This window comes from Oryctolagus cuniculus, chromosome 9 (assembly GCF_051225735.1).
Source record: "Oryctolagus cuniculus isolate XC-2025 breed Fujian yellow rabbit chromosome 9, ASM5122573v1, whole genome shotgun sequence".
NCBI classification, from domain to species: Eukaryota; Metazoa; Chordata; class Mammalia; order Lagomorpha; family Leporidae; genus Oryctolagus; species Oryctolagus cuniculus.
The window spans coordinates 134,511,234-134,531,930 of record NC_142875.1 but is presented as its reverse complement, the minus strand read 5'-3'; the positions used below and the strand labels follow the sequence as shown (position 1 = coordinate 134,531,930).

At 47.0% G+C, this 20,697-nt stretch overlaps 1 long non-coding RNA gene across 1 annotated transcript; it reads right to left on the bottom strand.

Annotated features, from left to right (window-relative positions):
• Positions 1 to 258: 258 nt before the first annotated feature.
• Positions 259 to 7,136, bottom strand: LOC149124780 (uncharacterized). Its single transcript, XR_016213181.1, has 2 exons — positions 6,882 to 7,136; positions 259 to 5,500 (listed from the first exon to the last, which is right to left on the bottom strand). It is a non-coding gene; the product is annotated as an uncharacterized LOC149124780 (long non-coding RNA).
• Positions 7,137 to 20,697: the final 13,561 nt, after the last annotated feature.

Genomic DNA, 20,697 nt, shown 5'->3' with positions numbered 1-20,697 from the left:
ACGTCCAGCTCCTGCTGTGTGTCCCCAGTGACATCACTTCCCATCAGTCAGCACAGCTCTGCAGTCTGAGGCCATGGGCCCACCCGAGGAAAGGGACTTTGGAAGAGGTCCAGAGACGAGCAATGAAAATGATTAAATGGTTGGAAAATTGTCTCTCTGAAGAAAGGTCACGGGATCTGGGCCTGTTCAGTGCAGAAATATGAAGAGGCAAACCTACCAGCATACTTCCCGGATGTGGAAAGGAACAGGCAAAGGTAGGCAGATGGTTTTAATTTTTATTTGAGATGGGAAAAACACAGGATAATTAATTTCAACAGAGCACGGAAAGTTCGGGTTAGTCCTTGTAAAGTTCCTATAAAACAATAGACTTAATTAACCCCCAAAGCTATGGTATTTCTGTCTTTGGAATCTTTTTGTGGAAAGAGTCAACTTCCAAAAGAGCAGGGCACGGGTATGCAGGAATGTGGTCAGCAAGCAAAGTGTCCCACTAGGACTCACACATCTGTGTTCTCCACCTTGGAAATGAAATTCTATCCAGCCAACTTGGCTTCTTGATGGAGCCTCCACTGATTTCTCTTTATGGCTTTTTCCTATCATTTTGAAAATGTGAAATCCAGTGTCTTAAAAGTAAATTATTTTAGAAAATCTATCAAGTATTCAGTGAAACACTTTTGGCAAGAACTATTACGGATTCATGAGCAATTTCAACGATGATTTATAAACAATTACCAGAGAAGGGAACACGGAAAGCTGAGAGGAGAGAGCACTCGGTTATAAAAGCAGGCTGCAGAGGCACTCGCCTGGCTGTCTGCTCCCTTATCTCTGGACAGCAGCGTCGGTGTGGATAATGAGACAGTTTGTACTGCTCAGAGCACCGGGACACTATCTGTTTGCCTTTCACAGACACAGGGCCTCTGAGCTGGAAATGACAGTAACGGTTTCTGTCTAGCAGAGTGCCGTGCAAGTCCTGAGGTTAGCAGTGTTGCCATCGGATCGTGTTACTGCTGCGTTGCTCTGAAGAGTACTAATAGGGTGCAGATGTATTAATTTATCATGGCGTCAGAGATATGGAAATGTGCTGGCACAGAGAAGTGCATGGCTCTGATGAGACTTCCTCCTCAATCCCAAAGAATTCAGTTCCCAGAGTCCACTTACCCAAGAGCAACCACACTGTCTAGACGGCCTGGACCCGGGGTGTGGGGAGAATTGCCGGGAGTAGACAGTCAAATCAGAATGGCAAGTCCCTGCCTTTTGGGTTGCCAGGAAAAAGCAAAATCATATCATTGTAAATGCCAGCAAACCAACCTGAGGTTCATTTTTAAATTGTTTCCTCATTAAGATTATTTTTTTCAACTCAGTTCTTGAGTGGAAATAATTTGAAGGGGTCTTCAACATAGAAGATTTCTTCCCACAGATGCCTCATGTTCCACACAAACCAACAATGAAGCTCTTCTTCCAGCAAATGCAGACATGACTGCCTTCCCCATTGTCAGCTTGCCAACGTGCAGGCTTACTCTCGCTTCACACACAACGTGCTCGATGCAGACGAGACTTAAGGAAGAGTACTGGCAGTCCTGGCCTCTTGGATAAAGTCTTGCTTACACCTGTGCTGTCAGATGTGGGTGGAAGGCTCTGGATAAGTAGCTGTGGCTGGGGAGAAGAGAAATACATGTGCACATTCCACATCCAGTGAGAGGAATGGGGAAATAGTAGGGCCCCCACATGAAACGACCTAGACCTTCCAACAAAATAAGCAAAAACCTTCCTTGTGGACACTGCAGGAAGTCACCCTGTGTAATGTGTATACAAACCCTGGAACAGTTCCTATGCAGCTCACTCCTCCAGTCTGAGTTTCTCACGCTCATTAACAGACAGTATACACTCCATTTCGCATCATGCCTAGAGGGACCGTTGGCGAAATGACTGATTATTAAAAGCATGAACTTTTTCACTGGACCTCAGTGAAAGAATGGCATTGAGAGCTCTTTTTGCTGAGAAGAGAATTTTCACAGCAAATACTTCCCAGAAAGTTGGTTTTTAACAATACTTTTTGGCCACATCGGATATGGGGAGTGCCAAAGTTTCAGATATTTGTTTTCTGATTGAAATTTCTGTTCAGAAATATGCCTCATGTTTCGGAATAAGATTTCTCTTAAGTTTTGTGGAGTCAGCTGTTTTCATCAAAGTTTCAGCAAGTTCAGGACTCACTGTACATTCACACTGCTTTGTAGGCAGGAGGGTGAGCGCGGACGACATGGAGTTTATTTAATGACCCCCGTTGTCATTTCCTTCGATAAGGAATTCTGCAGAGTTCCTAGTTCATCTTTTTGTTACACTAGCCCCTCCTGCTTCCAAAAGCAGTGGAATGTCACCCTCTCGCCAGGGGCAGTGGCTGGGCGAGTTTGACCCTGTCACCTGTATCTGTCATCTATCCATCATCCATCCATCTTTCTCATTAATTTCTGCCAGTTGGATATTTATCATGTCCCTACTTTGCACTGAGTGCAAACATGTATGATATATATTTGATAAATCCTTTTCCTTTGGGAATTTTGATATTTTGGAGGGTGGCACTCAAGTCCCCAACATAGAACTGGTCACCAAATGCAGAGGAGACCGAGTTCTGTGGAAGTAAGGTGCTGTTTTTAGTGGAGAGAAGAAATATTAAAATGGGATTTGCAAAAGTAGGGTTCGCATTTGAGAAATACTTTGTGGCATAAAAGTAATCAAATTGGGGGAGCAGCTGTTTAGGGTTATTGGTATGAGAGAGGAGGCGTATGTGTTGACTCGTTTTCTTGGTTACAAGAATGGGTAAAATGATAAGAATAGAGGAGAAGGTATACATTTAGGGGATAAGTGGACACAACAGAAATTGTTTTAATGATGGATTTAAAGTAAGGTATGATAGTAGATGATGTTAATCACACAGGGTAGGGAGCTGCCTTCAAACTGCACAGAGAAACTTGGGTTGAGGTTAAACACAGGAAAGTGGCCTGGTCAGATGTGAGTTTCAAATCCAGCACCCACACTTCTTGAGGGGCAGTGTCATGCAGAGAAACCAGCTGGCCATCAGACTCAGTACAGGAAGTATTCCAGGTACCTAGGTACAATGGCCTGAAGCAGAAGAACAAAAGAGGAGGCTGAGAAACAATCCCACAGTGTAACTGGTAGAACTGGCTGGTGTACTGCATGAGAGGGAGGGGAGGGGAAGTGGTTCAGGATGACTACAAGCTTCTGGTTTGGGTGACTAGGTGAATAATGTTGCAATTAATTCACATCAGGAACATTGGAAGGAAGAGTGGTTCTGGAGAGAAATTCAGCTTTACTTTGAACATGCTGTATTATGAACATGATGAGTAAGACAGCCAAGTGGATCTAACCAGGACAAAGTTAAATATATATGAATCTGGAGAAGTGTAGACCTGGAATATAAATTGATAGGATACAGCTAGTGGTTGTTAAAATCAAGGGAATGGATGAGGGAATGAGTGTTTGCCCAGGAAAGGTGAAGATAGTAGGTGGCCAGAGACACAATACAAGGAAAAGCCAGCATTGGAGAGTGAGCAAGGGAGGGTCGCACATGGAGACAATGAAGAGTGAGCACAGTGCAGACTTCAGGGGTTCCGTGGGTTAAGCTATGCCTGGGATGCCACGTCCCATACTGGAGCTCCCAGTGCACAATGTCAGTGCTGGAGGTACCCAGCAAGGGGTGAGCATTCCGCAGCAGTTCGGCCTTCCCACTTTGGCCACTCCTCTGGAGTCCCAGGGCGCCATGTCCCTGATAGTGTTTGTACTTGCTACTCTGGCTTTGCTCAAACTGTGCATGAAATGGCTGTATCCACTGGACTTGGGTCTTGGAACATTTCCAGCTGCTCCTGCTGGGGCTGACGTCAGAGAGAAGTTAATCTTCCCATGCTTTCACTCTTCCACTCTGTGTCCCTGGGCACATCAGAAGCATGTGTTGAATGTGAGGCAGGCAGGGTATTTCTTCAGATAGCACTAGAAAGGCTGTTTGCAATGTGCACTGCGGTAGACGGACAGGCTGGGCTGAGCTATCACTGAGGGAGGATGATGGAGGGATGAACTGAACGTCTTTAAAAACTGAATTGCTCCTCGAAAGAATAATGAGAAAATGTTAAGGGTTTAGGATTCCACCATAAGGTATGGGAGACAAAGAAGTCTGAGGAGCAGGAAGGGATCCTGAAATCAGAAAATACACTAGAACACAGAGGGACCTGAACCAGGAGAACACAGGCAGAGAAAAGATCTTCTTGTGCTATTAAAAAGGTTCATTTTTGGGGGCTTAATCCTTGAAAGAATGGTATGGGGGGAGACAAAATCAGACTGAAAGGACTGTAGAGGGAATGGGTAGAATAAAAGAAGTAAGTTTAGGCCAATACTGGACAAGTGTTATGTAAGAAGAAAGCAAAGAATGAGTTCTTTTCATCTCATGCATATGCAAATGAATGTATATAACAGGTGTTCAGCAAGTATTTGTTGAATGAATGACCTTTGTTCCTTGCTTTTGATTTTTTATGTCTTTGAGAGATAGAGACCTTCCATCTGCTGGTTTACCCCCACATACCCATAACAGCCGAGGTTGGACCAGGCTGCAGCCAGGAGACTGAAATTCCATCTGGGCACCCCTGTGAGGGGAGAGGCCCAAGTACTGAAGCCATCCTTTGTTGCCTCCCAGGGTGTCCTTTAGCAGAAAACTGGAATCAGGAGCCAGAGCCAAGGATCAAACTCAATGATAGAGTGGAACACGGGCATCAGAACCAGTGTCTTATCTGCTAGGCTGAACGCTCTCCCGTGTTCTCCTTGAACTGCACTTGTCTGCAATAGGTGTAGGTGACAACAGTGGGGAGTGCTGCAGGAGAGAGGGGCCCCTCACCTACTGGTGACCTGTGCAAATAGAAGGAAATAACATAAGTAAGGTATTTCCCATGGTCTACACCACTCTGGCTAATTCACTGTTCACAAGGGAGGTAGAGACAGGTGTTATGGCGCAGCAGAGTAAGCTCCCGCTTGGGACACCTGAATCCCATACTGGATTGTTGGGGTTCAAGTCCCACCTCCACCTCTGATCCACATCCCTGATACTGCGTGCCCTGGTGGGCAGCAGATGAAGGTTTGAGCACTTGGGTTTCCGTCCCCTATTTGGGAGACCTGGATGGAGTTCCTGGCTCTTGGCTTTGACCCTGACCATCCCTGGCTATGCGGGCATTTGGGGAATGAACCAGAAGACAGAAGATCAATCTCTTTTTCTTCTTCCTCTCACATACGTGCACATGTGTGCTTTCTGGGTTGCTCTGTCTTTGAAATAAATGTTTTTTAAAAATATTGGGCACAAAGAAAAACCAGTTATCATTGCAATTCCACTTAACTGGCTGCATGGAAGTGAGATCTCCATGAGCAATGAGAATAGACGTCCAGGGTCTTGGTAGGAGAGCAGCGTTTGCATTCCTTGGGAAAAAGATTCGTATAAAGACGATCTTGTCTGAAATAGAGAGCAAGGATTATTGCACTGGGTACAAGGTGCAGCTAAAGGAGGAACACTGGAAGATCACAGATGCAGAGCAACAGGTGTCTCTGTAGACAAGGAAGCCTACTGCACACCACCAAGGGCAAACTGTGCATGCCAACGGACTGTCTCTGTAGTGCAGTGTCCATAAACTCAGCCAGGTATGTGGAAGGGACCGGTTTGGGCATGTATCCAGCCATGGCCTGCCAGGCAAGCACTGGGGTCAGGGCTTGCAGGAGCCAGAAGAGGCTGTGGTGTAGCAGTTTGCAGCTCTGTCTGTCTGTACCACTCAGCTGGAACGAGACACAGTCGGGGGGTACTTGCTGTCAAGCACTCAGAGCAAGTCTGCGTTTTACCCCGTGAGAAGCGGTCCCTGACAAGAATGTGTCTGGCATGTTGCAGTCTCAGCAGACACCATGCAGTTTATGTTTTCAGCCCAGAGAATGCAAGCGAGACGAAAGAAAGCACTCACTCTTACACAGTACACACTGCTAGGCACGTACGGACCAAGCTGATGTGACAAATCTGAGTACTCCCACGCAAAGTTTGTGAAAAAGAAAAGGCTCCTGCCGTGTATTTGGGCACGTTTAACTAGGTGAGCTAAGCTGGTCATTTCTGCCCCGCCAGGAAAAGGTGCGGTAGGGAAGAGCATCTGCCATCTGAAAGCTCTGTGGTGGACGTGGTTTTCTGTGTGGACCCTGTCTGGGGGTGGACGGACAGTCCTGCAGCAGATGAGACCTGCAAGATTTTTCTCTTGTGTTTCAGGTTCAGCGTGAAATAAACTCTGGCGTTATGCAGCCACATTCCTTTCAAAGGTCAGTTGGTCTCAGCTGACTTCATGTTCTTGCCACAAAGTACTCTTGATCTGAAACGGACTTTGTGGGGAAATCAGACACTGCTGTCTCCACTACAAAGTCAGTTCACATTTTTGCTCCAATTCCAGCATCATCAACATAACTGGGCTGCAAAATTCCTTCCTGGCTGGAATCTGTACTCTAATTACTGGTGTTAATCAGTCTTATAAATATATTGCTGTTACTTTACGAATATTTGGAATTTTTTTTTTTTTTTTTTTTTTTTTTTGCTTCTTGGGGGGCAGATCTTTTTCTTTCTGGGAAATTTCCTTTGTCCATGTTTTCCCCATTTGTTTTGGGAAGGATAGACTTTAACATTTCCCCATTTGTTTTGGGAAGGATGGACTTTAACATAACACATAGAGGTAAGAGGATGCCGAGTAAATTGTGACATTAGAGACCACACTTCACTCCCTTTTCTTCCTAGAGCAGTAACGTGTACGTGTTTCTCTGATCATGCAGAGGGAACTAGCTCAAGCAACCAGTGATGACTGAGTACTCACAAGCTAATACATAATTAAGGCATATTCTATACTCCAGCTTGCTCTCATATTGTGAATACAGAGACGTGAGTAGGGCTGTGGTTGCAACCTTCACAGTGTCTGCCACCTTGCTCAGCTGACGAGATTGTAAATAATAACTGGAAGAACAAGAAACAGTGTAAGACAGGGTCCACTACATGCTGATCCCCAGATCGGAGCTCAGGGTGGGTCAGGACTGGTGGGGGAGAGCTCAGGGAAGGAGCACTGGTAGGAAGGGCAGGAGGAAGCGGGGAGCATTGGCAGAGCAGGAGAACAGCAGCGGGGAGCGGAAAGAGCGGGGAGCAGGAGGACTCATCGCGTGTGTACTGCGCTGCAGGACAAGGCTAAGCTGTCGCCCGGGCTTCAGAATCTGTGGCCTCTCCTGACCCTTTCCATCCTGAGTGATTAACAACACAAAGACACCTTGCCGGCTTCTCCCACTGCTGGTGGCCCTCTTCCTCTTGAGGCCTCCCTCTGCAAGCTGTGCCCTCTTGTTGCACGAGGAGCAGGTAAGAGGAAAGGTGAGCAACATGGCCAGTGGCTGCCTTGCCTCTGCAGCCTGCCGTGCTCTTCTGTCGTTACCAGCCACTGCTCTCAGGACCTGAGCCCTCCAAGCGTGCGCAGACCCCAGCAGTGGCCAGTGTCTGCTCATCATAGGCTAGTTTTTATTAACCCTGGGAAGCTAAAGAAAGATCTAGGGGCCAGATGATGCTATGAAGGGTGTCACCTGGGACAGCTCTGAGAGCCAGGCCTCAGGATCCCAAGTATCAGTGACCGGGGATGTTAAGCCATTGGCTAGAGATGCTGAACTGGTGTTTTGTTTTACTTCTGCTTCTTTCTATCCTTAGTTTTTGTGTCTTTGGTTTGCCAAATGCAGCCATTCTGACGACAGAACAGGTGCAGGTGCCTTTGTCTTTTTGTGGCGGCCTGTGGAGCATCCCTACGGGCTGTCTTGTCCAGAAATATCCTTAAAAAGACTGGCAGGAGAAGGAAGGATGGAGATGGTCCCCCTCTGGAGCCACTGTTGCTCTTGGCAGGGTGCTGCCAGGGTCTAGCCACGTGCCACTTAAAGCTCAAGCACAGCCCATTTCACCAGGAGCAGCTGAAACACAAACGCGGAAGGACAGGACACTCCCGTGCCCTGTGACTGAGCTGTGCCTCCCCCCGACACGGGCAGATGTCACCTGGTGACAGCGCCTTGCAGAGCTCTTGCACCAGAGACTTGGTTCCCTAAATACTGCGGCACATTGCCCTACGTTTTCTTCTAGAGTTCCGAGTACTGGGATGGAAGGGGCCCAGACATGTCACTCTCAGGAAGCACTGTGATGCTCAGCTACAGGAAGGTGTTCACTCACACACAGCCCCAAACAGCCACCATGGGTCCCTGACACGCTCCAGAGATGTCCCTCCTGGGGACGCCAGCCAGGGACTTCCTCAAGCTTCGGCACACCTGCAGGATGAGTCAGGTGGTGCTTGGGGCTGGCTTCCTTCCTCAGCTGAGAATGCCTGCAAACACAAGTGCATACCCAGTCAGTTCCAGCACATCTCAGTAAAATCAAGAAAAGTTGCTCAAAAGAAAAATTCTACCGTCTACATTTTCCTCTTGGCACTGTTCTATTACATTTGGGGTCTTCAGTAGGAAAGCCATCTTCTTGGTCTGCCACGCTTGCTTTAGGCTGTATATTACAGGCCCGACCAACTCCGGGCCGCTCCGTGACCACGGCCTCCACTGGTGGATGTGCTGCTGTAGCTAAGACAGGGCTAGACGCTGCCAGACCCCAGCTCTGAACCTCCAACTCCAGAGAGCAAGCTGCCATCCTGGATAGACACCTTCTGTTCTCAGAAACACCTTCCCCTCAGCATAGCACAGCTCCAAGACAGGTTTCATGGGACCATGCAGAGTTTAGGACTCCCATCAAGTATGAACCTACTGCACTTCTGAGCTGGGCTCTCCCACTCCCCCACGTGCACTGAGAAACCCTCTACATTTCCCAAATAGCCAGGTCTCAGCTAAGAAGGAAAAGGCATTGTGTAATTTCCATTTTAACAGCTGCGTAGAGGCGTGCTTGCTCAGGCAGTACTGAGTTCTGCGTTGATAGTGTCTAGGTTTTCTAGAGCAGCACTCCAGGCTATTATTATAGCCCCATAGATGTGTATTAACTAGACACTGTGTAATATACAAGACCTAGAAAGTCTAAAAGACTGAGCTAAAGCTCAAACTAACATATCTGATGTTTTATTAATCACGGTGGCTTTTTGCATTTGATATATAAAGGAAAATATATGAGGATAAGGCTCACTGTAAACCAGAGTAGCAATAAGTCATCATTTAAAATACTTTTCTTCCTCATTTTTTATTTTTTTGAGATTAATTTTATTTTGAAAGGCAGAGTTACACAGAGAGGGAGGTCTTCCATCTGCTGGTTCTCTCTAAATGGCCACAACAGCCAGGGATGGAGTAGGTCAAGGCCAGAAACTAAGAACTCCACCCTGGTATCCCAGTTGAGTGGCAAGGGCCCAAGTACTTAAGCCATCTTCTGTTGCCTTCCTGTGGGGAGCAACTCGGACTAGACTAAGTTACTGGAATTAAGACTTATTCTATGTATCTGCTCTCCCACAATATGGCGCTGAGAAGGGAGTAAACAACTTCTACGCAGCTGCCTCTTGCCAACTTGAGTGATGACCTGCAGGAGCTGATCTTGCTCCTGATTTGAGGAGAGCAGCGTACTCGGTGTGTGGGTAGCAGAGTTGGGATTGGTGGAAGAGGACTATAAAGGAGGAGAGAGACAACATGCACCAGGAACACCTGAGGAACATCTGAGCAGCCCCCGAGAGAGCCGGCCGGCGGTGTGCCGCTCCCCCACGGAAGTGGGGAAAGTGGCAGGGGGGCCCGCCCCTCCACGGAGGTGGAGGGACGGTAGCCAACCCGGGAAGAACCAGCAGCAAACCCGGGAAGGGCCAAGCAGACAAAAGAACAGCGCAGGGTCCTGTGTCATTCCTCCACGAAGAGGGGGAGCGACACTTCCCTGGCACATTAGGGCACTGGATCACAAGTAGCACAGCTGGGGCTCAAACCAGTACTCATCTGGAATGCTGGCATTGCTGGGTGTAACTTAACCTACTTTGCCACAACGTTGGCTCCTCTGGTCATTTTTTAAAACCAACTTCTTGTGCAGTATGAGGTTGTAATTTTCTTTACCTATCTTCTGCAGAAGAGCTATCTTGCCAACTCTTTCTGTGAAGATTACTTCAGTAACAACTGGATAATGATTCTGTATTTAATTGTGCACATGTTAAACTATTGTGGGTGGCAGTATCTGGAAAGCAAAGGTTCAAGTGCATGCCCCACAGTGAAGCAGACTTCCCAGACCCCACCAGCCAGCCGGAGCATTCTGGAGGTGATAAGTGACCCTCTGACATCTCCATGCGGTGGGGAGGCAAAAGTCATTTGGTATGTAATTATACCACACTGTTACTGGTGTTTCACAACTGAGGCATGAAAACAGCCAGACAAGGAGAAGGTATTTGTGACAGATATTATCAGCAGAAGACTGGGATGAAGAACTGGGACAACTAAGGAGAGGGTCCAATAATATAAACCAAAGAACTAGGAGGGGGAGATGCTTGAATACAAAGTGTCTGGGACTGGCATTGTGGCACAGTTGTTGAGGCCCACATCCCATACCAGAGTGCCAACTGAAGTCCCAGCTGTTCCATTACTGATCCAGCTTCCTGCTCATGGATACCCTTGGAGACAACAGGCGATGGCTCAAGCTCTTGGGTCTCTGTCACCCTCGTGGGAAATCCAGATTGAGTTGCAGTCTCTTAGCTTCAGCCTGCTGTAGTCCTGGCTATTGCTGACATTTGGGGAGTGAATCAGCAAACAAGATACCTGTCTCTTGGTCTCTGCCTCTCTCTGTTGCTCTGGCTTTCAAATAAGTAAAAATACTAAGAACTAAAATTTTTTTAAAGGATTGTTAAGTCTCCATTAAGCATTTGGGAAAAAAATGTTAAATACCATGAGTCATGAGAGGAGCAGAAGTTAAGTCCACAGTGCAGTATCACTACACATCAGAACACCACATCATGTTCACATGAGGACATGAACCAACTGCAATTCTCATCCAGGGGTTGCTGGATTAACTGGTGCAACGACTTGGGAAAACAACTTAGTAGTATCTCTTAAAGCTTTTTGATGCACACCCTAAGACCCAGGGATTTCACTCCTGTTCATCCAGCAGAAATACAACACTACTCATACTGGCAATATCTGGTCCAAACAAAATTGAATGTCACTAGTAGACTGGATAATCTGTGGTACACTCATTAAGTAGAGCAGTACATAGTGCTAATTAATGAATGACAACTGCTTCTAACAATAGATACAAATCTCAAAAACACACTGATACAAAAATGCCAGATACAAAAGGTTCCCTTTATATGAATTCAAAAAGAGGCACAGCTATGGTTATCTTGGTTTGAATGGACTAGAACAGCAATGTCCCCTGAGTGGTGGTCAGGGAGGCAGCTACAAGGGGCCTCTGTGGTGCCAGTCACGCTTGTTTATTCACTTCCTAAAAAGGAGTCCAACTGTGTACCTTTAATCTGGGTTCTTTTCTGTATGAATGCTATCACGGTTCACAATTGGCAAAACTGAAGTGAAGCTTAACTCACGTTCTTAATGCTTCAGATCCAAATGTACAGCAGTTTCCACAGCTTGTCTTCACAGCCCACTGATCATCGGGGGAGCAGCAGTGGGGCATGCACAACCTCTGGACATGGCCGGCCCAGTGAGAGCCTGGTGAGCAGACACCAGATGCCCCAGGAAGGGAAGGGAGTTACTGAGAGCGGGAAACCCGACAGGCTGGAGGGAGACAGGGACAAGAGGGCCTGGGCTGGAAAACAGACCTTGTTACAGACTCTCAGGTATGACGGTGGGGGTAGGGTTGCAGCTTACAGTTGGGCCATTTGGTCCCCTGACTCCTCGTAAGGATGCTGGGTCCTGGAGATGCTGAGCTGAGTGTACGAGGTGGTAGCTGGGCCAGGACACGAGATGGTGCCTTCAATAAGATGGCAGTATTTCACTAACAAACATGAAAACTGTTATCTCTTGGCAACTGAGCCTGTGTACGCTCCCCAGAACCCACAGGTGTGTGGGTCCCTTTAGCCAAAAGAAAAGGAAGAGTGGACACCTCTCATCTTCCCATCCCAACCTTGTCTAATCCCAATACTGGCTGATCAGAAACCATCATTTTAATTATATCTTTGCTTTGTTCTTTCCCGAGTAAGACCAGCCGTCCCCTTTTGTCTCCAGGGTACAAAATATCTGTTGCATATAAATCAGTATGGCCTCCTCTGCAGACCTCCCACAATCACTGAAATTCCTGGCATGCCTCAAACGGGAACATGACCTCTCCACTCCCTTTGCTGGTTTAATCACTCAACAAAAACGTTATGTTTTCCTCTGACCTTTGTTGGCGGAGTTGGCAATTAATCTGTATTCAGGGTGTGTTGAGTTTTTGTTTTGTTCTAGGCATTCTGCCCTGACCTGATAATCTAATCATGAATAAGACATGATGAGCCTTACAGTAAGTATTCATGTTGCAGTTCTGTGTGTGCAATTTTACATGTTTGTTTATGAAAACAGTAATATAACATACGAGACATGACTTAAGAAGAGAGAAAAAGATTTTTTTTTTTTTTGACAGGCAGAGTGGACAGTGAGAGAGAGACAGAGAGAAAGGTCTTCCTTTTGCTGTTGGTTCACACTCCAATGGCTGCTGCAGCCGGCGCTGTGCCGATCCGAGCCAGGTGTTTTTCCTGGTCTCCCATGCGGGTGCAGGGCCCAAGCACTTGGGCCATCCTGCACTGCACTCCCAGGCCACAGCAGAGAGCTGGCCTGGAAGAGGGGCAACCGGGACAGAATCCGGTGCCCTGAATGGCACTAGAACCTGATGTGCCGGCGCCGCAAGGTGGAGGATTAGCCTAGTGAGCCATGGCGCAGGTCAAGACTTTCTTTTCAATGGCTTCAGCAGAGAAGGCATGGAGGCAGTCTTGCTAGTGTCAGACCCTGTAACTAGTTAAGTCTGTTGACTATCAGAATAAAAAGAAGTCTTAGGGAGTTTAAAATAATCAACAGCAAAAGCAACAAAGAGGCCCCCTTACTCATTTCCAAATATCTTTTTCATGACACAAGTGCAAATGAACCAAACAGAGTAATTAAGATGTTCTCAAGTGCACATAAATTTGCATCTCAGGAAAACCTGGTACAATGCATTTTCAAACATTTGTCCAAAAGATGAACCTAATACCCAGAAGGCTTTTCAGCTTCCATCCTACTTACTCATCACGGGTAAGTGATACAATCTGGATCTTTGAAGAGTGCACCACTTAGCCACAGGCTTACTTAATCACCTGCATAACTCAACAAACCCTTTCTTTCATTTTTAAGAATAAATTCTAATTGAAACTATTTGACAAACACAAATTATAAAATTCTAACCATTATTAATCAAGGTTTACATCCCCAGACAGACAGCATCTTTTTTCAAAAAGTGAGGGAATTACAACTGAAACATAAAACCACACCTGTAGATTCCAAGATTGCAGCTCAGTGACTGACAGTGGTCTGAAAGTATGTTTGCTCTAATTACAGTGCTGTTAGCACCACTGGGAAATTCTGCAACACGAGTGGAGAAGACTTAAGCACTATGAGGTTTTCCAGAAAAGACACCACATCAGGGGAGTAACAAGATGGGTATTGTGCTTTGGCACGTGATACGCCAAATCAGTCAGAGCTGACAATAGCAAACTTGCTCACTAATCTCTCTTTTTTTCCTCTTTCAGCCTTTGTTGAATGCCTATCACATACCAGACACTACCGGACTGTGGGCAGACCAAGTGAATTAAATGAATCTCTGCGTCCTTGGAGCTCACAGTCTGGTGAGGAGACAAACACATAAACCCGTAATCACAGGGCCATTTGTGGAGCACTGTCCGAGAGCAGAGCGCCCCCGGGTGGAAGGAGGTGGTGATCCTGTTGCAGTGGGGAAGCGGGCAGGGGGTGGGACAGCACAGAAAGGCACCCAGAGAGGGTTTCGCGTGGGAATCTTGGCTCCTTGGCTTTCTCTCAAGCCCTATCAACACACTGGAAACACCAGATAAAGGTGCTGTAACAGGAGTGTTTAAAAGAAACAGAGTTTCTTTTCTTCTGTCACCGGTCATGTTGCTCACAAGGCTGTCCAAAGCACTATGACATGATCCTGTCTCTCAATGAGTGCTGTGCACCTGCTCGGTCTCTTAAAATAGGGTGTATAATGGATCTTCTACGGCTCGCACTTCAGCAAACCCTGGCTGTTATAATATTGTTGCTGAGCTGAGCCAGTGTTCCAGACCTGGGCCTGAAAGGGGCAGCTGCGTATTTCAGGCTCACATCTGTTAGCCTGTGACTTTCTGTGCTGCCCAGCATCTAGGATTCTTTTGGCACAAATAGCAACACAGGATTCACCTTCACCAGTGTTTCCACATGGTTGTGTTCTTCCTGGTGTCACCAACCATCACTTCTTGTCCATTGTTTCTTGTCATGTGAGAAAGATTTTAAATTTCTTAAAACCCTCCCTGAGTTACCATCGTAAAGCAGTTAGCAGTCATTATTCATGTACCAAAAACACAGTAGCAAGAAACTAGAAGCAGCCCATCCTTGTTCAGCAGTTCATGCCAGAACAAAGTATTAGGATTTGCAGTGTAACTTTTGACTAGGCAATTAGTTACCTTTGTTGCAAATCCATGGAGCACTCAATAAAGTAAACTGTCTTTGCTATGTTCTAATGTTAGGAAGTACTCAGAAATGCTCCCAGTCAACCCTCAGGATACAAGGACTAATGATAGGACACCAACTGAAACAAGACTGAGCCATATCTCTCCCTTAAGTCAAGTTTACAGATAACCTCTCTGAACATAAGTAGATTACTCCCCACTGTCTCCAGCCCTGGCCCCTGCTTCTCATCTCAGCAGCACCAAGAAAGGTGGACTGCCCCTGCAGTGCAATCACGAGGTGCACCACAAAGCCTTCAGATCACATGTGGGCGGCAGGATAGGGGGAAAGCAGCCTGAAGATAGTTACCAACTTGTCTAAAAACAGAAGAAAAAAAATAGGTAGGAGTTGGGGAGCTAGGCACTGCAACTGCCTCTGGTGTCATACTGCTTGTTAAAGCCCCAATTCCACATCAATAAAGCAGCACAAAGCTCCAGCTGGTGGCCAGCTGCTCCCCAGACCTTCCCACACCCAGAAAGGAAAAACGAAGGCCTTGGGCATAAGGCCTTGTAGGTTTGTTTTAAGCACAATTTAGATATATTGGGTTATCTGGTATTCAGAAAACTAATGAGTGTGCAGTCATGGACTGCCTAGATCATGTGGTAACTCTTGCTCGACTCAGAAGCAGCCCTGCGAGGAGGGAGAGATGGCCAGGCTTTCTGTAGCTCATGTGTGCACAGCTTGGACGCTGCTCAAGGTAGATAACCTCTACAGAATTCTGATTCCTTAGGACTAAACATTTCCCACCAGAGAGCTCTGTAAAAATTCACTGTGCTTATGGATGGAAAAAACCTGTGGAGACTGTTCTTAGCAAAGGTAATATCCTCTGTCTAGACCAAGAGTTCCAATAAGCTTTTCTGCATATTGGTACACTTGTTTTTATTGTTAGTCAGACCTATGAGCGAGTTCTCTATAGATAACAAATGGCTCATGGAAAATTTCTGCAAATCTTGATGGATGGGCCACAGATGGAACTTACTAGAATCCAGGGTTGACAAGCAGGTGGTACGAGGAGCAGAACCAGCACAGAAGCGAGGCAGCTTCTGATTCATTTTTGAAGCTCCCTGGAGGTGACATCTACTATCTTCCTTTCTCACAGACCACAGAGGACAAGGGGCTTTGTATTCATAAGCACAAGGCATACCCTGAAGTCAGATGAACAATTCTCATTTCACTGCAGCGTGTAGGAAGAAAGGATGCGTTTCAATAAGGAATAGTCATTCCTTCATGCAGTCCCTTCAGGTAGTGAACACCTCATCTGAGCCAGAGACCACGAATACTCTCACACAGCCCACAAACCGTGAGGGGCATGTAAAGGCAGGGTAAGGAGGGCATGGGGGGCATCCGGGAGACAGGGGGCAGCAGGTGCTGACGCATGATGGAGCGGAAGGCTGACCGCAGCTGGTCAGCAAGGTGGTGGACAGAGTGCTAGAGGCAGAAGCCAGGTGCAGGAGCAAAGACTCAGAGTTGAGATCGGCCTGGTCTCCAGGGGGAGGAGACAACACCCCTGACAGATAGGCAGTTTCCCCCAATTCTTAACTAGATGTCAGTTTTCACAAACCTGATGAGGAACTTATTCCTGAGGGTTCGAACTAAGGAAGACTATTTGTTACCCTGACAGAAGCAACGCATGTCCAAATGGCGGACTGTGACAGTGACGTCCATATGAGGAAAACATGGTAAAGGATTTAAAATGAATCGTGTACACGCATGCCCTGGGAAATAGCTACAGAACCTCAACTATGTGGTCAGCATCCTCTCGCTTCACACGAGAGATGCATTCTCCAAAGCAGCCTGTCTGGCCTCGACAAGACCTATGAATCGCAAGTCCTTTGCCCAAAGTGGGTGGTTTTGACCTTGGGAAGTATGAGCACATTTTAATAATTTTAATAACATGCTCATAATAGGATAGAAATGTATTAGCCCTTCTTTGGCGGTTCACTCTAAGTATTTTTTTAATCAGTGTTTTTGCAAGCAGATCTAGTGCTTACCTCAATTTCATTAAGACTGTCAAGTTTAAAAAATAGAAGACATAACTTAACACAAAGCTACAAAGATGTGTACGCTCTATCCTCAATTACTTGAAAATCAAATCTTCCAAATCTTTTCCAAGATGGTACCATGGGGCACATGGTAAAAGGTCATGGTTCTCACCGTGATCACACCTAACCCCTGGTGAGATAGAAGAATCCCACGACGCTGGCTGGCTGTGAGCCAGGCACACACTGAGCAGGAAAGAGGTTCTGGCCAGACGGGGAACAGAGAAGGTAAGCTGAGGGAACAGGATCAAAGTGGGCAAGGCCAGTGCATGCAGCAGAGCAGGACAGCCACTGGAAAGCAAAAGCAGAATTCCAGTGACTTCCCACGAGCTCAGCACGAAGCCTCAGGCTCCCTTTGGCCGGCTCTTCTCGGCCTTCTTGTCCAGCCATGAATTTCGAAGAAGAGAAAGAAAGTCTAAAAACAAAAATTGGATTGTGCATTGAAATCTTGAATATATTTGCATAAATCTGATTAGATTTCAGTGTCCAGGATATATACAGAATTCCTAAAAACTCAACAAAATAAAATTGAATAGCTGTTTCTCCAAAGAAGATATACAAATGAACAATAAACACATGAAAAGAAGTTGAATATCATTAATCATCAGCGAAATGCAAGTCAGAACTACAAAGGGCATCACTTCACACCATCAGGATGGCTATAATTTTTTTAAAACGTTTATTTATTTGGTGTAGGGGTAAAGCTGCTGCCTGCAGTGCCCTCATCCCATATGGGCGCCGGTTTGAGTCCTGGCTGCTCCACTTCTGACCCAGCTCTCTGCTATGGCCTGGGAAAGCAGTAAAAGATGGCCCAAGTCCTTGGCCCCTGCCCCTGGGTAGGAGGCCTGGAGGAAACGCCTGGCTCCGGATCAGCGCAGCTCTGGCCGTTGCAGTCATCTGGGGAGTGAACCAGCAGATGGGAGGCCTTTCTGTCTGTCTCTCTGCCTCTGTCTCTCCGTAACTCTCCCTTTCAAATAAATAAATTGAAAGAGTTATGGAGAAGCAGACGCAGACAGAGAGGTCTTCCATCCACTGGTTCACTCCCCAGATGGCCGCAATGGCCAGAGCTGGGCCAATCTGAAGCCAGGAGCCTGGAGCTGCTTCTGGGTCTTCGACTTGGGCCATCTTCCACTGCTTTGCCAGGCCATAACAGAGAGCTGGATTGGAAGTAGAGCAGCCAGGACTCAAACTGGTGCCCACATGAGATGCTGGCATTGCAGGTGGCAGCTTTACCTGCTGCAGCACAGTGAGAAATTCTAATCCTTTCTCCTTTTTTAACAGATTGTATGGTTCATAGAATTCTAAGAACACAGTGATACTCTCTGACTTCCAATCCTTGTGCATTGTCAGTGGAAGCATAAAATGGCATAGACACCATAGAAGACAGTGATAGTTCCTCAAGAATGGCCTTCCAATTCCGGATTTTTACCCAAAAAGGATTAAGAACACAGCCTTGAAGAAATATTAGACCCCTATGTTCTCAGCAGCTAACATGTGGAGGCAACCTCACTGTTCACTGGTATAAGAATGGGTAAGTACAACACAGTGTCTGCGTACCATGTTTCAACAAGTAAGGAGAGCCTGGCACATGCGACAGGACATGCATCTTGAGGACGTTATGCTAGGTGGAGTAAGCCATTCACAAGAAGGACAAACCCAGTGGGACTCCACTTCTATAAGGCATTTAGAAAGAGCTGTGGACACAGCTGGAATGCTGCTGCCAGGGGCTGGGTGCAAGAGGAAACAGCGTTACTGCTGAACAGCCACACACACGCATGTTCACCAAGTGGAAAGAGTAAGACAGATGGTGGGAATCGTTGCACAGCATCATAAATAGATTGACGACCACTGAATGACACACTTAAATAGGGCTAAGGCTGTGACTTCCCTGTTACAGGGATTTGAATACAATTAAGATAGTTGGGAAACATTTTAGGCAGTAATGCTGTGATCTCACCCATGTTGAGATGTGAGATAGATCCCTGACCACTACTGTGGAGAAAGTATATCACAGCAAGACAACAGGAGCCCAGAGTGCACAGACAGAGATGGCCCATCCCCGGTTATGGAAGCTGAGAGGAGCAGGAATTCACTGGGTAAAGCTACCAGGACCTAGTCATTTCTTGGTCAAATGGGATGACACAGAATTAGCAGTGAAGGGTAGAAGGGGGTGACCGCAGCTCCTTGTGCTGAAGTCCTCGTGCCAAGTCAGGAGCTGGCTCTCCATGTCCAGCAGACAGTAGGAGTCATGACAAAGACACAGCTAGAAGCTGTCGGAATAATACCAGTTGCTGAAAGAACAGCAAACAAAAGCAAATCCAAAATAGTGACTTAACAAAACCCAATTCTGACTTGCCTGACAGCCCACTGCAGGAATTCCTGGACAAGCAGTGGCCCTCATGGTGGCTCCAGGCCTCAGGATGCTTCCATCTGCTGTCTGCCCTAGAGCTGTGCAGTCCTCTGCATTTACCCAGTAGACATGTTGAAAGAGAAGTGCCTTCCGCATCATGCCCCAGAAAGTGCCACTTCACTTCTGTTCCTGCAGTGAGAGCTGAGTGTGTCCCTGTGCAGAACCAGTGGATAAGGGAGCCGTTACCAGGCTGCCACTTCTCCAACTGCCCTATCCCACTGTCATGGTCGATTCCACAGGCCAGGTAGGAGTTCCTGAACAGGGAATGTCTGAGTAGAGCACATTCTGTCCATCATGTGGTTGGGCTTCCTCCAGTCAGCTGAAAGCCGGAACAGAACAAAGATCCAGCCTCCCTGTACAAGAGGGGATTCTCTAGGGGGCTGCCTTTGGGTCCCCTACCCATGTGGTCCCTTGGGGTTTCACCCCAGCCTGGAGCTTCCTCGCAAGCCTGCCGGCCCACCCCACAGTCTTAGAGTTAGCACACTGTGTAAGGAATAAGCCAGTGCCTTACAATAAATGTAATCTTGTAGTTCCTATATAATACATATGTACTTTACTACGGATGCATGTATGCACGTACGTACACCTGTTTGGTTCTATTTCTCTGGAGAACGCTGACAAACACAACTGTGGAGGTGACGCTTGAGTTCTGGAGAGCCAAAGTCCACATTTGAAGCCACAAAACTCTTGGGCTTACGCTTCCAACCCTTATCTCCCACACTCACCACATGGCCCTACAGAGTCACTTTCGCCAACTTAAGTTTCAAGATCTCAGAGTGACATTATGTCTTTAATATCAAGTTCAAGGGGCCAGTTCTGTGGTACAGGAGGTAAAGCTGCTACCTGCGGTGCCTACATACCATATGTGTACGAACTCGTGTCCCAGCTACTCCAGTTCCAGTTCAGCTCTCTGCTAAGGGGCCTGGAGAAAGCAGTGGAAGTTGGCCCAAGCTTGCACCCCTGTATCTGTGTGGGAGACCCAGAAGAAGCTTCTGCCTCTGGGCTTCAGCCTGGCCCAGTGCCAGCCTTTTGTGGAATAAACCAGCAGATGGAAGGTTTCTCTGTTTCTCTCTCCCTAACTATGCCTTTCAAAAAAAATTTCAAATGTGGCTCAGCAACCAATGAACTTCAAGACAAGTTTTCTCTTTCTACTTCCTGCTCCAACCCAACAGATAATTTTGGTCTCCTTGTCCCTGTGCCAACATTAAAATTTCCATTCAGAAAAGAAGGGGACCACAGATCCCCAGTATTCACTGCTCCCGCTCCCTGGTCATAATGTCCCGGGAAGACAGGGCCCCTCCACTGTCAGTGGGAACTTTCCCTGCTTAGATGCTGATTCAGCTCTCTGGAGAGAATGCTCTTGGCGACTGTTCTCATGGTCCTGTAGAGAGAGCACATGTGAGAGACAGAGGGAGAGTCAGAGAGCCAGAGAGCGAGCTCCCATCTGCTGGCTATCTGCAAATCCCTACAATAGTGGGGATGGGAGAAGTCAAGAGCCAGGAACTCAATCCAGGTCCCCCACAGGGGTAGCAGGAG